This window comes from Leopardus geoffroyi, chromosome A1, assembly GCF_018350155.1.
Source record: "Leopardus geoffroyi isolate Oge1 chromosome A1, O.geoffroyi_Oge1_pat1.0, whole genome shotgun sequence".
Classification (NCBI taxonomy): Eukaryota; Metazoa; Chordata; class Mammalia; order Carnivora; family Felidae; genus Leopardus; species Leopardus geoffroyi.
In genome coordinates this window covers 152790037-152805775 of record NC_059326.1, presented here as the reverse complement: position 1 = coordinate 152805775, position 15739 = coordinate 152790037, and the positions used below count along the sequence as shown (strand labels likewise).

The 15739-nt window shown below is 38.8% G+C and overlaps 1 protein-coding gene across 1 annotated transcript in view; it reads right to left on the bottom strand.

Annotated features, from left to right (window-relative positions):
* Positions 1 to 9967, bottom strand: part of ADGRV1 (adhesion G protein-coupled receptor V1) — a 568614-nt gene extending 558647 nt beyond the window's left edge. Inside the window, 1 exon segment of the mRNA XM_045497872.1 lies at positions 9883 to 9967. The gene's annotated coding sequence lies outside the window, so the exon portion shown is untranslated.
* Positions 9968 to 15739: the final 5772 nt, after the last annotated feature.

Genomic DNA, 15739 nt, shown 5'->3' with positions numbered 1-15739 from the left:
AATATCTTCACCTAACTATAGAACAATGTAAGTATCTTAGAATACTTAAAACTGGTCATCTGTCACACAAACCCCACTAACATGCTAATTTTATAACATAAGCTGTGCCTGATTTTGCTTGACTCTTAATGTATAACATTAGAATTACAGGTTTTAATCATTAATATTCTTTGTTTATCCAAACGTTTACTCTCAATTTCAGTCAACATTCCTCCCATCTTAGACCCTTCTGGGCTCATTTCCTTCTTTCTGAAGTTCATGAGATAACAGGCAAATCCTCCTGAAATGTTACTGTTGTCTGTTAGAGACAAAACAGACTGGAAAGCAAAAAGCATATAAAGACAGTCACTATAAAATAACAAAATGTCAAATGTCACATGTCAAATCTCCTGTTACCAGGAGATAAGCTAAAACAGAGCTTCAAAATATGTAAAGAAAAAACTGCTACAACATCAAAGTGAGGGATTTTAATATTCTCTCTCTTTTTCTGTAGTTAATATATCAAGCACATAAAAATTAGGAAGGATATGGAGGGTCTGAACCACACAGTTATTAAGCTTAATCTATCTGATGGGCATACAGAATATAACCCAACAATCAGAGAAGACAATGTTGTTTTGAGGAAACAAGAAAGGTTTATAAAACCTGACAACAAATTCCAACATTGGATAGCATCTAGCATTTGTGTTCTGAATAAAATAAAATTCATTTATGAATCAACAACACCAAAAAACAAAACTAAAGCAGCATCACTTGGAAATTTGTTTTTAAAGCCCTAGAAAAACTCATGGGTCAAAGCAGCAATTACTACAGAAACAGGAACCTGAATGATGTAAAACCTAATTGGAGGGTTGAGGGAGGACTTCCCTAAGGAAGTGCTTATATTAGAAAATAAAACAGCTGTAATATTAATGTGCTAAGGATCCCAAAGAAGTCTACAAAAGTAAGAAAGAAAAACAAATGTTAGGGGCTGAAGCCTGAGCTCTGGTAGCTTCAAGGTAAATTTAAACCCTCTTCAGAAGTCTACAGGAGACATAAGGAGCAAAGGAAGAAGGTATCCTTTATGTAGCCTCATCATCAAAAATTTGGATTCCATGTGTGACAATATTAGCTAATAGCAGCTAAAAGCTAGGCTATTCTAATTCCTTCACATGTGTTAACTTCTTTCATCCTCACAGCAACCATTAAAAACATAAGAGAGGTACTATTATTATGCTCATTTTCTGATGAGGAACCTGACATACAGGCTAAATGTATTTGTCAAGATTAGACCTCAGATATCCAAAGCCAGGATACAAACCTAAGCTCTCAAGGTCTAGATCTCATGCTTTTAACTACATACCATGTTAATATTCTCCATTAAGAAAGGAATCTTGCTCATAGTCATGTAGAAAAGATCATTTTAAAAGTCACACTATCTATACTTCCTATCATAGAAACATGCTATTAAATGACAAGTGCACATCTTTATTCTCTTCTCTCTATAATCAAACCTAGCCTATTGGCAGCACCGCCTACTCACCAGCACAGTCTAGTGAACAGACCAGCCCTACACCTAATGCTTAATGATGTAATAAGAATGGTCATATTATGCACAATTTCACACTCACAGTGATCTTCCATTTGCAAGGTAATTAGGTGTCGGTGTAGATTTTATTTGTGGCTGACACAATCAATACTCTAGTAAGAGCAGAAGCAATGAAAGAAGGCAGTATGCAGCCCTAATTCTCTCCATGGTTACATTCATCTCCTGTGTTGAAAGATATGAGCTGGGGAGGGAGAGGGGAGGTGTTAGCTCCCTAAAAGAGTAGGGTTAAGAGTTCTATACATGGTGCCAGTGAAATCACTGCGATTTTAAAATGTGAAAAATCACTATAAAATCTGAATTTTGAGCTCAGTAGCTGCAATAAAATGTAAAAGGAGAAATCACCAACTCAGTGTGTTTCAAGTTCATGGCAGAGTGCTTCAGTAAACGCTGAATGAATGAGTGAATGAATGAACAACCCCCAATACAGTATCACTCATGAATATTAGGAAGAAATTTTAAAAAAAGATGAAGTAAAATCCCCTAAGCTAAAACAGCTTCTGGAAATTCTATTAACTATATTATTTCAAGGTCTCAAAAGGTAGGTATAGAACTGACTTATAAAAGCTAAGTCATTCTAGTCACCTAAAAACAGGAACAATTTCCTAAGTTTGCTGACTTTCTCCAAGAAATGTACTTAAATGCTATGTAAAACGGCCACTCAGGATCAAATTGCTTTGCAAGGGTATTTAAAGACTACCTCAAATTATTTATAATTTTGGTAACAAATGTTCAAAAGAAGTGAAGTCCTCCTGGTTGAGGTTTAGAAATATTTTTATTAGTGTGAGGTTTTCAATGCCATCCTACCTGATGAAACAGATTTATTTATATTAGGAAATCTAAGATAAGGAGTTAATTCATTTTAAAATTAATAGAAATCTTTTCGTGAAACATCAAAAAATATTAGATTATGATCATTGCTGTGATTATTAATGACTGGACAAGTTTTGGGCATTAAATTGAAGATCTGAGTTTGTTGCTGTTTTTAATTAATTTTGTTGACTATTATGAATCTTCATTTCATCCAAAAAGTAAAACAGTTAATAACTTACAACCACATGGTTATTAGGATTCCATGAATTAATTCATGTGAGCCTATGCTGCAATTCATAAGGTACTAATGCAAGTATAGTTTTTTTTCTTTTCAAAAAAGTTTAAAATGTAGGGGTGCCTGGGTGGCTCAGTGGCTAAGTGTCCGACTTCGGCTCAGGTCATGATCTCGCAGTTGGTGAGTTCGAGCCCTGCATTCGGCTCTGTGCTGACGGCTCAGAGCCTGAAGCCTGCTTCGGATATTGTGTCTGCCTCTCTCTCTGCTCCTCCCCCACTCACACTCTGTCTCTCTCTCAAAAATAAATAAACATTAAAAAAATTTTAAGAAAAAAGCTTAAAATATTTTGCCTCCACCAAAATTAGACAAACTTAATCAAATTTATTTGTTTCAATTTGTTCATTTTATAAAGTACATCAGACCTTTCAGGAAACTAAAGATTCAGATAAATGTATAAATGCACACACACATACGAGAATTATTGATTATCTGACAAACTAACATTAGTGAATTGGACTTGTCTCTTATTTACTTAAAGCCCAATTCTCAATCAAGGGATTTACTGAATTACCTTCATTAATGAAATAACATTTTAAACTTTCATTAAACTGGCTTAGAAGAAAAAATATTTTTTTCTCATTTTGGTTGTTCAACCAGTATCATTTAGATGAGTTCCTACCGAAAACACAGAAGTCATCAGAGAATTGAATTCAGTGTGTATCAGACAATATCCAGTCACATTTCTGACTTTAGTATATCCTAGACAGGTTAATCATAATGCCAACCCGGACCACACTTCTTTCATAGGAAAAACTACAGCCAGTGGTAAGGGAGAAGTCACTGGCTCCAAGTTGTTCCTTTACTTTGTTTTCTCACCATTTGGTCATGTCTTAAATGTCTTAGTTAAGTGGCAGGGGTCTATGCAAGGAGAGTTCCTAGTTACAAACCTTTAAGCCATACTTCACACATGTGCCCCATAATGTGACCCTGAGCTTAAAAGCATGTATAAAAAGAAAAGGGAAAAGTATCTTCTGAATGCACACTGGCTATTTTATCCACTGTCCCAACTGACCCAATAATTCCACTCCTAGATTCAAGAGAACTGAAAATATACATTCACACAAACATTTATATACAAATGTCTGTCATACAATAGTCAAAATAGAAACAACCCAATGTCCATCAACTGATGAATGGATAAAGGCATTATATTTATATATACATACAAAGGAATATTACTCAGCCATAACGGGGTGCCTGGGTAGCTCAGCTGGTTAAGTGTCCAACTTCGGCTCAGGTTGTGATCTCCTTGTTCGTGAGTTCAAGCCCCACGTCGGGCTCTGAGCTAATAGCTCAGAGCGTGGAGCCTGCTTCAGATTCTCTGTCTCCCTCTCTCTCTGCCCCTCCCCTGCTTGTTCATTTTCTCTCTGTCTCTCTCCCTCCCTCCCTTCCTCTCTCTCTCCAAAATAAATAAATGAATAAACATTTAAAGAAAGAATGAAGTAGTGATACAAGCACGGTAAACTTTGAAAACATTATGGTAAGTGAAAGAAGGGAGACACAAAAGGCTACATACCGTAAGATTCCAGTTATACGAAATGCCCAGAACAGGCACAACTCTAGAGACACAGACATTAGATTGCTTGCCGGGGACTTGGGGGTAGGAGAGGCTGGGGAGTGAAAGCTACTAGATACAGAATTTCTTTTTGAGGTGATGAAAATGTTCTGGAAAGATGGTGGTGACAGCTGCACAACTCTGTAAATATATTAAATACAACTGAATTACCCACTTTAAAAGCTGGGGATTTTTTTGATGAGTGAATTGTATCTCAATGTTTAAAAAAATCTAACCAACCCTGCATTTCCAGCCATCTCTTTCTCTCCTTTCAACCTATGTACTCAAATTGATCTAATGTGTATCTAGGACAAGACACCTGGTTCACTCCTCCCTCTGCACCTCTGACCCAAGCTATTCCCTGGGCTCTTCTCTCTACTCTCCACTCCCTTCTCCCCACCACTTTGCAACATCCAGATCAAGTCCAACTTTTTCCACAACATTTCCCATCCCTAGCCGACTAGTCTGCCAGAGGACAGATGAGCCTTCTTTATCTCATCTGTGCTCACCAACACTGCTGAATTTAGTTGAATATTATACAAATGACTCTAATTATAGCTATAGATAGGGCTTTCTCTCTATAACACAGGTTGGAGATATAAAAGATAATGTAATTCTTTCATATACATTCTCAAAATTATATTGATCATTTGCCAGGCTTATATCTAAAACATTTCTATTATGACTCTTCTCAATGAAGTGTTATTTGAAAAATGAAACATGTATTACTTTATTTCCCAATATTTACATAAGTACAACTCTGCAAAAACAGCACTGCATAAAAAGATGAGCTAAACTGAATTACTGCCCTATGACATGGATTAAAGGATAATATCCTTCCAATTATCCTAACAAAAGGATTATCAAAACACAGAGTGGTTCCTTCTGAAGAATATGAGTTTACACAGGAAGTATATTAATGTTACCTAATTATCAGAATTCATGACTAAAGAAGCTAACAAAATCTTACCTTCGGTTAGCACACAAATACAAACCCCTGAATTATTTCCACAATATACTTCAGAGCACGTGATCACGTGTTACAATACTAAAAAAAAAATCTTTTCTTTTACACCTATTCCCCACAGAATTCTTTCTTGCAGAGAGACAGCAAAGTCAATATTAACAATTAAGAACTGATTCTTCTTCCTGAAGCCAAGAGCACACTGTATACACCGTATGTTAGGTAACTTGACAATAAATTATATTTTTTTAAAAATAATTGCTTCTTCTCTGTTAATTTTGAGTCATCTCCCTTAATTCCCTCTATATAATATGGATACCCTCTGTTCACCAGGCCTACTGCATGCAGAAATAAACTATTAGGAGTGCCACACAATGCCTTTTTTTGAAGTTGTATTTTGAAGCCATTCCATTTGAAGCTATTCTGTATCTTTCAACCTGTGCCACGTTTCAATAATGACTATTTAATAATTACAATCATCCCCTTATTAGCTTGGCATTTCATTTTCCTTGCCTTATGGCACCCCACAGTTGAAGGCAAGAAAACTCTGTTGATTAGTTACTTACGACCAGCAACAATAACTATGCTGGAGAGAAGGCTACTTGGAGAGGATTACATAAGAGCTGGAGCTCAAATGCCTCAGACAGAGAGAGCAGCAAATTATAAACCCAAGTACTTCATTGCATGTAACCAAATTGGCTAGTTGAAATGCTAATTGCCTTTCAGCAAAACTAAAGACAGACAGGGGACCTTGTGCTTCAGAGAATGAAATGCATTTTTACTCCACTTCTGCACTATTGTCTTGCTGAGAATCATTTGAAATCTATTCATAAAGGTAGTTCTTTCCCTAACCTTTAAAATGTGGGAAATTTATTTAGCCCCTACCAGCATCTCCAATGTGCTGATGTGCCAAGATGAGAACAGATGGCTGGATTTAAGCCATGTTAAGCCCCTAATAAAGTAAGGCATGAAAGAGTTCGATGTTCAAATATATAGCACAAATCAAGAAAATGTGCCCAGGGAAAAGGAATTTTGAATAACAAATAAACATATAAATTAAAGTCATCAAATAATATAATCTTTAAAACGTGAGTATTCTTAATGTAATTATACTCAAATGCATATAAAAATAGCTATCATAGCAAAACTCAAAGAGACCCCCAGTCTCCCTTTATAGCTAATAATTTTGTATTAGTTCAAAACTCATTTATGGAGAATTATTCCAACAGTCAGTTTTCCCCCTTTATATGAAAAAGAGTCTATTCGGGTTTTTCAGAATGCTGAATAAATGAATGAGAAATGTCCTATCAGCATCCTGCCCTCATTCTGAGGTATAGCCAGCCTTACGCCTGACTGCATCAGAAAGGGCCCCATGACCACCTGCCCAGCAGCTGGGGGCGGGACTTGGTCTGGTACATTTTAAAGTGTATAATGTGTCACAGTGGAATCAGAAAACATAGCTTTTGTATTACCCCAGCCTCCTGTGTCCCAGCTCCACCCTTCTCCTCCTCTACCACACCTCTATCAGGGCAACAGAGCTCGGGTGCTGTGGCCTCTTGTGTGGCCTGACATCCTGACACATTGGGGAACCCTCCATACATGCAAAGATGCCTCCTGTCCTCCGAGTCCTGCTTTGTGAAGGGAGAAAAACAGGCATGCATGCATGGAGAAAACAACTTTCTGTACTTCTTCGTTCTGAATGAGACAGTCTTTTTATCACTTCTCAATAAGTATCTTTACTTAAAGTCTGAGCTGCCCGGGGGTGGTAGAGTACTAGGACTAAGTAGAGCTTTAAATCGTAAACAGTTCCAATAAATAATTCAACAGGAGTTATGGGGGAAAAAAAACAGCTTTCTGGCTGGATGTTCACCAAAATCCTCGGACGGTGGAGTTCTGGGTGATTTTTCTTTTTTCTGTACTGTTTGAATCTCCTACATGATTCTCTATTATCTTTACAATCAGAAAAAAGACATTATTTCCAAGTCAAAGAGAGAGAGAGAGATACACTCAACTGCATGTAATACTAAGCTGTTTGACTTTTCCCACAAAACCAAGGAAATGCCCATCCAAACCTCTCTGTGGTAACACACCACATTTTATGATCAAATTAAGCAATCATCATCTAAGGAGCTCACTATGCTTTAAAAGCATCTGTAAATTATCTGGTTGCCCTCCATGTGAAGTAAAAGTAATAACAGCACACTGCTTGTACTGCACAGATTTCTGGACGTGGTGTATAAGACAATGAGCTATCACAGGTAAATAAGTAACAAAGCCCATAAGAAATTCAATATATTAACCACTTGGCTAAATTCTAAGAGATACTAGAAAAATATATAATATAGTCACTGGCCTCGAAGATTTACTACCCTAATTGGGCAAACTTGAAATTTTCAGGACAGAAATATTAAACCAGTGGAACAGATATACACACACACACACACACACACAAAGCATGAGGCAGTATTTGGTTGCCTGTCAATAAATCAAACACATAATGACTAAGTTATGTACTTATTTATCATGCTTCTCACTTATCAGTTTATGGGAATATCCAGGTGTCTAAGGTCATAAATGGGAAAAAGAAGATGTGACTTTAAGTCTCTCAACTTTTCTATGTTTCAATTTCCCCAAACATAAAATAAAGGGGTTGATCCAGTTTGGCTCCAAATTTCCTCCCAGTGCTTAAGGATTGCAATGGTGTATTCACAGCCTATGACTATCTTACCATTAAAGGACCATACACCTAAATCTAAGGACAATGTATTTTCTTTGTGGGTCCTCCCAGGTCACAGATCTTTCTGCCTCAGTTCTTTCATCTGCAAATCAGGATAATAATATTTGATGATTAAATAACAAAGCTTCTCTTTTTAAAGGCCTAGAATTCCTGTCATGGAGTGCACTTTCAATAAATATAGCATGCTATTATCATTCATTGTGGGTACATGAACACAAGAGTTTAGCCACAGCTCATTCGGCTGTATATACTCTTTTTCTCTGGGTGTAACATGGCCAAGGGCACCTGCAAATAGAAAGATCTCTTTAATACTTTAACACTTACCTTACCATATTATTTCTAATCATTATTTTCATTACCATGAAAGCATTTGTGTTCCAAATACAACTCATGTTATCATTTTCTGATGATAAGTGCAATTGGCATTCAATATTTGATATATATACAATATAAAACTATAATTGCTCTTATTAAAACACAATAAATGTTGACTGATGCATTATTTCCATTTCCGTAGATATCAAGATTCAGTGTTGTTCCATAATTTACCTTCACCACATTATGGACTTACATTTTAGTCAAAGATTATTTCTGAGCTGATGTTTATAGGTGGTTTCAGCTTTTAATCATCACATGCAGTATAGCAGAGATGCTTACAGCATTCAGGAAAGATCCTTCATCCAGCTCTAACTGGGGAACTTTGGCAAGAAGTTTAAACTCTCCATGGCTTAGTATCATTATCTGTACATTGGGATGATACTATTTAATTTATGGTGTTGTCCTGAGTGTTAAATCATCTATATAAAGGGCTTCTCAGAATTCATTACATTACATTACATTCAGTATGGGGTGGCTGCCATCATGATTCATCATGAAAATAACATGTTTATTTTTAGCATATGCATGTTGGGTACTTTTTTTAAAAGTTATAATGTTGAAAAAAAAACTTATAATTTTGAGACCCATCATTTCAGCCTGAAATAACTCTTTTCAATCACCAGGTCTAATTCATTTACTTTGTAAATAAAGAAAAATCAGGACCAGAAGGATGGATGAACGTCTAAAGTCACTGTAAATTAAAGGCAAGCCAAGACTCCTATCTAATTGCATATATTTAAAAGATTGTATTATATCACAGTTCAGAGTGTATTTGGCACTCCCTGTGGTAACTCGCCAAAAAATTAACTGTTGGTGTTCATGTGTATCTTGACTAGAATATCTTTTTTTAGTGACTTTTTTTTTTTTGGTTCTATCTAGCTGTTTTGATAAATGACACACAAAGGGGAGGAAAAAGCACTTTAGTAATTTAAGGTAATAACTTCAGAAGGAATTTTCAAATAATGCTAAGGTATATTTTTTTGAGCTTTATCCTAATGGTTGGTAATTATGCCCTCTTAAGATGTGATATGAGTAATTTCTAAAATAGTCTGCAGCCTACATATAAACACATTACACACATTTCCCAAGGTTGTGGATTTCATGAAATGTTAAAAGCTGGTTTAAAATAAGAGTTACAACGAGTAAGTTAATATTGCACCTTAAAATGAGTTTTTGCCCCTCATGAACACTAGCAAAATTTCTTAGTTTTAATTTTAAGAAAAAAAATCAATTTTAAAATAGTTGAAGACATTAAAAAAGTCTAAGCTTTTTAAAAAATATATTATCCTACGGCTCCAGGATAATTCCAAACTCCCTGAAATCAACATATCTCACTGAAAGTTCTGGGACCTAGTGGTTATTTTTTTAACATAAGACTCCTTAGGTTTATTTCAACGTTCCCATCATTAATTACTGCCATTGATTATTAATTATCACGGCGCGCCGTTCTCGGTCTGTTACTTTCAAAGCGGATTTTTTAAAATTAAAGCTAGGGGTTCGGGTTTCAAACAGGCAGAAAGAGAGAAACTTTTCCATCTGCCCATCCACATCTCACCTTCTTTGAGATCAAACAGTTTGGGAAGGGGCGGCTGGTAGGGACGCCAGGTTCCCTGCACCGCCGCAGCCCGGGCAGAGCGGACGCCGAGGCTCTGCAGGATTAGCCGCAGCGCGCGGCGCCGGGTGCGCGCCCTGCCTCTCGCGCCCACGCCTCCACCTCCCGCAACAGGTGCGGGAGCAGCGACCCAGCGTGTCGCGCGTGCCGCGGCGTTCCCTTCCAGCAGTGGGATGTTCGCAGCACCATCCCCCAACCACAGCCTACCTAGCCCTGGGGACACCGACATCCGCGCGCGCCCTGCGGTCGCCGCCGGTCCCTTTCGCACACCGTCGTTCTGCCTCTCGCTCGCGTCCCCAGGCTTCGCCGGGGCTGCTAGTTCTCACTCCCGCTGTGGGGTCAAGACTGTGGCTCCATTCTCCTCCCCCCTTTCTCCTCCCCCTTCATCCTCGGTCTGCTCCAATAGGACTCGCGGCTCCCCGGGCTGCGCTCACCTGACCAGCGGAGCGGGGGTGGCTGCCCAAGGCAGCGCGCCCTCATCTGCTCAGCGGGCAGTCAGGTCCGGGCTCCGGCGTCGAGAACACCCTGCCTTGGCCATCCCTAATGGTCTGTTCCGGCAGTGAGGCGCCTAAACTGACCTGCCTGCGCGCCGGAACCCAGGAGTCGGCTGGTGCAGCACAGCAGAGTGCACGGTTCGCTCCTTCTAGTTGTACCCCTAGAGTAAACTTCTAGTTTGTCCCCTTGGGCACAAGGACTCCCTCCACCCCCAGACTGGCGGGCACTCCGCCCTGGGTACTCCACTGTAAGCCATTCCCGGTTTTCTTTCCGGGGAGAAAACCCATTTACTACTGATTCCTGTTCCTTTCCTGACGATATTTATTTAAACTTTGACTGAAGTACCCCCTGAGATGTTCAAATGAGAATTTGAGCATTAATTGATGAAACATTAAAAATAAGCACTCTACAGTTACATGTACTTATAAACAGAGACTAAGGTCAACATCTAGGTAAATTATTTGCCTCATTTATAAACGAGGGTTAATTCCTACCTCATACAGTTGTTAGAGGGATTCGATGAATGAGATCGTGTGTGAATTGCAACGCTACATCTCACGCGTGGTAAACCCCAACAGAGGTTGGCAATTACTCCCAGGGTTTAAAAGTAAAGCTCCCAAGGTCAGACCATATCATCAGCACGTGCAAACGCCCATCTGCACCAGAGATTTTTAAAGTACGTGCAGCATTCTTAGAAGTTTCAAATCAGGGAGGAGGTTAAAGATTAGCAATTAGCAGTCCAACACCACCTCGCCTCTGATTTTATGGACGAAAGAAATTAAAATACACGCTGACTGAATAGCTTAAAGGCGGAAAGAGAACTAAGTCTTACATCTCCTAATTCCAAATACAGGGCATATGGGTACCCTTTGTAACGAATCTCAATAGGAATAGTTACTTTGAGTTGCAAACTGCTATCCAGCAGTACTGATTTAGAATTGTTATGGGTTGTTGCTGAACATCTCATCTCACAGCTGCAACAGTCAACAAACAGCTGGGCACTAAAGCAAAGATTATTCAGGCAAAAGGGTTCTGACACAGAAACTGTGTAGGAACGCAAATACTGCACTTGAAAGCGTAAGAACAGGTAGTGAGAAGAGCGACCTAAATGATCAAGGTGATTGAATAGCTTTCCTATGATGCTCAACTACAAAGGTGGATCTGGGTCTAGAAACTGTAAATCCATGGGGTATAGTGAAAGAGTCGACACTCATCTTCTTACTATAACCTACGGTAAGGAAACTGAAACATGGAGACAATTTATAGTCAAAACAGTGAATCAATTATCCATGCAGTGATAATGTGAAACAGAAAAATGTAATATTAGAAAAATGTTCTCTTAACATTGTTTTAAACATGTGTTCACTATTAATATGCCCCATGAATTTACAGCTTGTAGATTATTCAATATTCTGTATTCAACCCACAGTTTTATCATTTTAGTCATGTGCTTAAAAGCTTTATTTGTGACTAAACGTTACTTTAGTTTATTAAGACCCTGATAAAGTCAGTGTCTATCAAACTACTCTGGCTTAATCATTGTTTCACCCAGTCCCATGATTAAACACATTCTCCACAACTGGACTTATTCAACATGCATTTTCACTCTGCGTAGGATACCACCTTAGGCACTGTGATGGATTGAAATGAAAACTTACATCCACTCTCCTTCTCAAAGCTACCTCAGGGAACTAAGTAATTCATTAACAATTATTACTGAGTGTTTAGGAAGCAGAAGACACTGGAAGACACTGTGGGAAAAGCAATGATCCCTAAAACACAACCCTAAGTTCACTGAACTTTCACTCTCTAGGGTGAAAGTTTAATGAACCCAAATAGGAGAAGATGCCAGGCAAAAAATGAGCATCCCAGAAAGTGCTAGAGATGTTCCAAGAGGAAGAGATTATACAGAATGGTGAAAGTTTCTCCAGAGAGCTGATGATCTTCGCCTTGAAAAATAAAACTCCAGGAAACAGAAGAAGTGGTTTTTTTTAGCACCAGTATGTGACAAGGTGGTGTAGATGCTATCAAATGCTGAAAGTTTTCAATGGATGCTCAACATACTTCAATCCAAACTCCTCACAGGGACTAAAAGGCCCATATGATTCTGCCCCCACTTTCCTCTCTAGCCTCATCTTATACCATTCTCCCTCTTTTCGCTGTACTCCTATAATACTGACCTTCTTTCTGTGGCTCAAACACATCAAAATCATTCCTGCTTCAGAACTTAGGCACAACTTTCCCCTCTGCCTGGTACACGTTGACGGAGATCTTCATATCGCTGCCATCTCTATCATATCCTTCATTTGAGGGGTAGCTCGACTATCCCTTCCTCAGAGGCATCTGCCCTGACAACTTCCACAGGCACTCTTACCCATTACCTTGTTTTATTTTCTTTATGTTATTTACCCTAATAAATAGCTTATTTGCTTATTTAGGTGTTTTTGTCCACCCACAAGAACAAAAGCTCCATGAGGGGTTCTATGTCTCTCTCATTCACTACTCTATACCTAGATTAATTTTTTTTTTCAACGTTTATTTATTTTTGGGACAGAGAGAGACAGAGCATGAATGGGGGAGGGGCAGAGAGAGAGGGAGACACAGAATCGGAAACAGGCTCCAGGCTCTGAGCCATCAGCCCAGAGCCTGATGCGGGGCTCGAACTCACGGACCGCGAGATCGTGACCTGGCTGAAGTCGGACGCTTAACCGACTGCGCCACCCAGGCGCCCCTCACTACTCTATACCTAGTAGCTAGAATAGGCTCTAGAACATAGTAGTAGAAATTCAATACATCCGGAAGAGAAGAAGGGAGGGCAGGCAGGACTTAGGGTTCTGCAAAGAACCTGGAAGGCTGTCATATAAAAATGATTGCCAAAGCCTGGGGTGCCTGGGTGGTTGGTTAAGCGTCTGACTTTGGCTCAGATCATGATCTCGCAGTTTGTGGGTTCGAGCTCCGTGTTGGGCTCTGTAATGACAGTTCAGGGCCTGGAGCCTGTTTTGGATTCTGTGTCTCCATCTCTCTCTGCCCCTCCCATGCTCATGCTCGCGCTCTCTCTCTCTCCCCCTCAAAAAATAAACACTAAAAAAATTTTTTTAAATAAAAAAAAAAATAGTACCAAAGCCTACGTCCCTGTACTTCACAATTTAATGTAAAAAAAAAAAAAAAAAGACTAATCCTATATTAAAATACAAATACAACTGAATCAGATGGAAACGTCTTCCATCATTTACAGCATTGAGAGATTTTGTGCTTCAAGTCATACTTTGTTAAGGAAAACAGAAAGGAAGTAGATTCCTGGGCATGTGGACGTGGGAGGTGGCAGGTGTTGCTGAGGTGTTGAAAGTTGAAAGTTCTGAAGACAAAGGTGGCCTAATTCCTAATTCTGCTTCAATACAGAACTGATGGAGTGTATTTTTCCCTGTAGTAATCTCCATCAAATCAATTTTCAGTAACTAAATTTCATGGACTAAAAAGTAATTAGTTTCCTTAAACTCTATAAGGAAAGAACTGATGTCACACAGTTCTTCCTTCTTCAAGTTAGTTAGCCCTGCATACTCAGTAAGCCTTACAAATCTCCAAAGATCTTTGCAGTTCCTTGAAAAAGCTATTTCTCATATTTGACATTCTGAGTTCAGATATCTAAGTTTAGGCACACATAAGGGAATTTTATCAAAGGAACAAAACCAAGTTTAGGCAGTCTCCAGTTTGCTAAATTCCAAAGAAGTAGACGTAAAATGTTATCTCAAGAGTGCCCAAATCTGTCTGCCAGAGGCTTCTTCTGTTTGGGCTCCAGATCTCAGACAGGGAACAAATTAAGACTTGTCAAGAGTTTGCCAGACTTGGGCCCCTTTTTCTCTCCACAGTCCCATCAGACCTGCCTAGGCTACTAGTGCCCCATCTCTCCTCCCTTGCACACCAACATGTAGCAAAGTTCTCAATAACAGGTAGTGTTTATTATCTTAGCACTCCATAATGGAAAAACAGAGCTTAAATCCAAGTTCTCAAAGATCCTGGGTACATAGTAGTAGCTCATTAAACATTTGTTGGATGAATGATGTGACTAGACAGGTAAGTGAGGAGGAAGCCCCACTGTCAGACCCAGAATTAAAATTTGTGAGTGACGGTGATGACAGCACAGGGCCTGCTTGGGATTCTCTCTCTCTCTCTCTCTCTCTCTCTCTCTCTCTCTTCTCATCTCCCTGACTCACACTCTTCCTCTCTCTCAAGATAAATAAATAAGCTTTTAAAGAAAATTTAAAACAATGAGCCAAAGAGAATAATTCCTGCCACAAGGGTATTCGAGAATCCATTTAATAACTGAGCATACTTGAAGCTGTTATTCTATTTCTAGGTCAGAAAAAAAAAAAAAAACATTCTTGAGCCTTTTGGAAATAAAAAGCCTCAGAAAGTCTGAGTGATTCCTTGTGAACAGTGTCTCACACAGGGCTACCCTTTAGTGTTACTACCTATTTGAACACTACTACAAACTGATTTTCATTTAACTGATCTCTTGCTTGCTAATACATAAAGGCGCACAGCCTCTGAGCTGACAGACCTTGTTTTTCCTCTTTTTCGGATTCTGCCCTAACCCTACTCGTTACAGTGCATATTTGAAATAAATGCCTATTTAACCAGAAGCATTATTAGCCAAACAGAATATGAACATGGACAAAATGCAGAAACTTTCTTAGCTGAATTTGCTGTCCTATTCCACAAGGACATGTATTCTACAAGGATATGTATTCTAGCCCTGATTCTTTGCAAGAAATCTGGAATGTTCCATGTCCTAAGTCCTCATTTTTATAATGTGCTGTTTCTTTTTTTCTCTGCCTAGCTTACAATCAATATTTTAATCTGAAATTCACAACATCTGTATATTAAGATTCTGGCTAAAGCTCTTGCATGCTCTAATCCAAAATCCTTACCCTTAACAGTCTTGCCTAGAGTTTCTCATTCTCACCGTCTTTGAAAACAACAACAAAAAGGAAAGAAAAGAAAAAAAGAAACAAAAAGAAGCAGCTAACAACTATTATCAACATATGTACTAACTGGGGCTTCTGGCTTACTTGCTATGAACATCTTACAATTTTATAGATCAACGTACTAATTGGGCCATCTCTCCTAGAACTGGTGAGTTAGTGCAAGCCAGGACCAAAGAGATAAGTACCTGACTTTTTTTTTTTTTTTAGTTTATTTATTTATTTTGAGACAGAGAAAGAGAGAGAGAGAGAGAGAGAGAACATGAGCAGCGGAGGAGCAGAGAGAGAGAGACAGAGAGAGAGGGAGAGAGAATCCTAAGCAG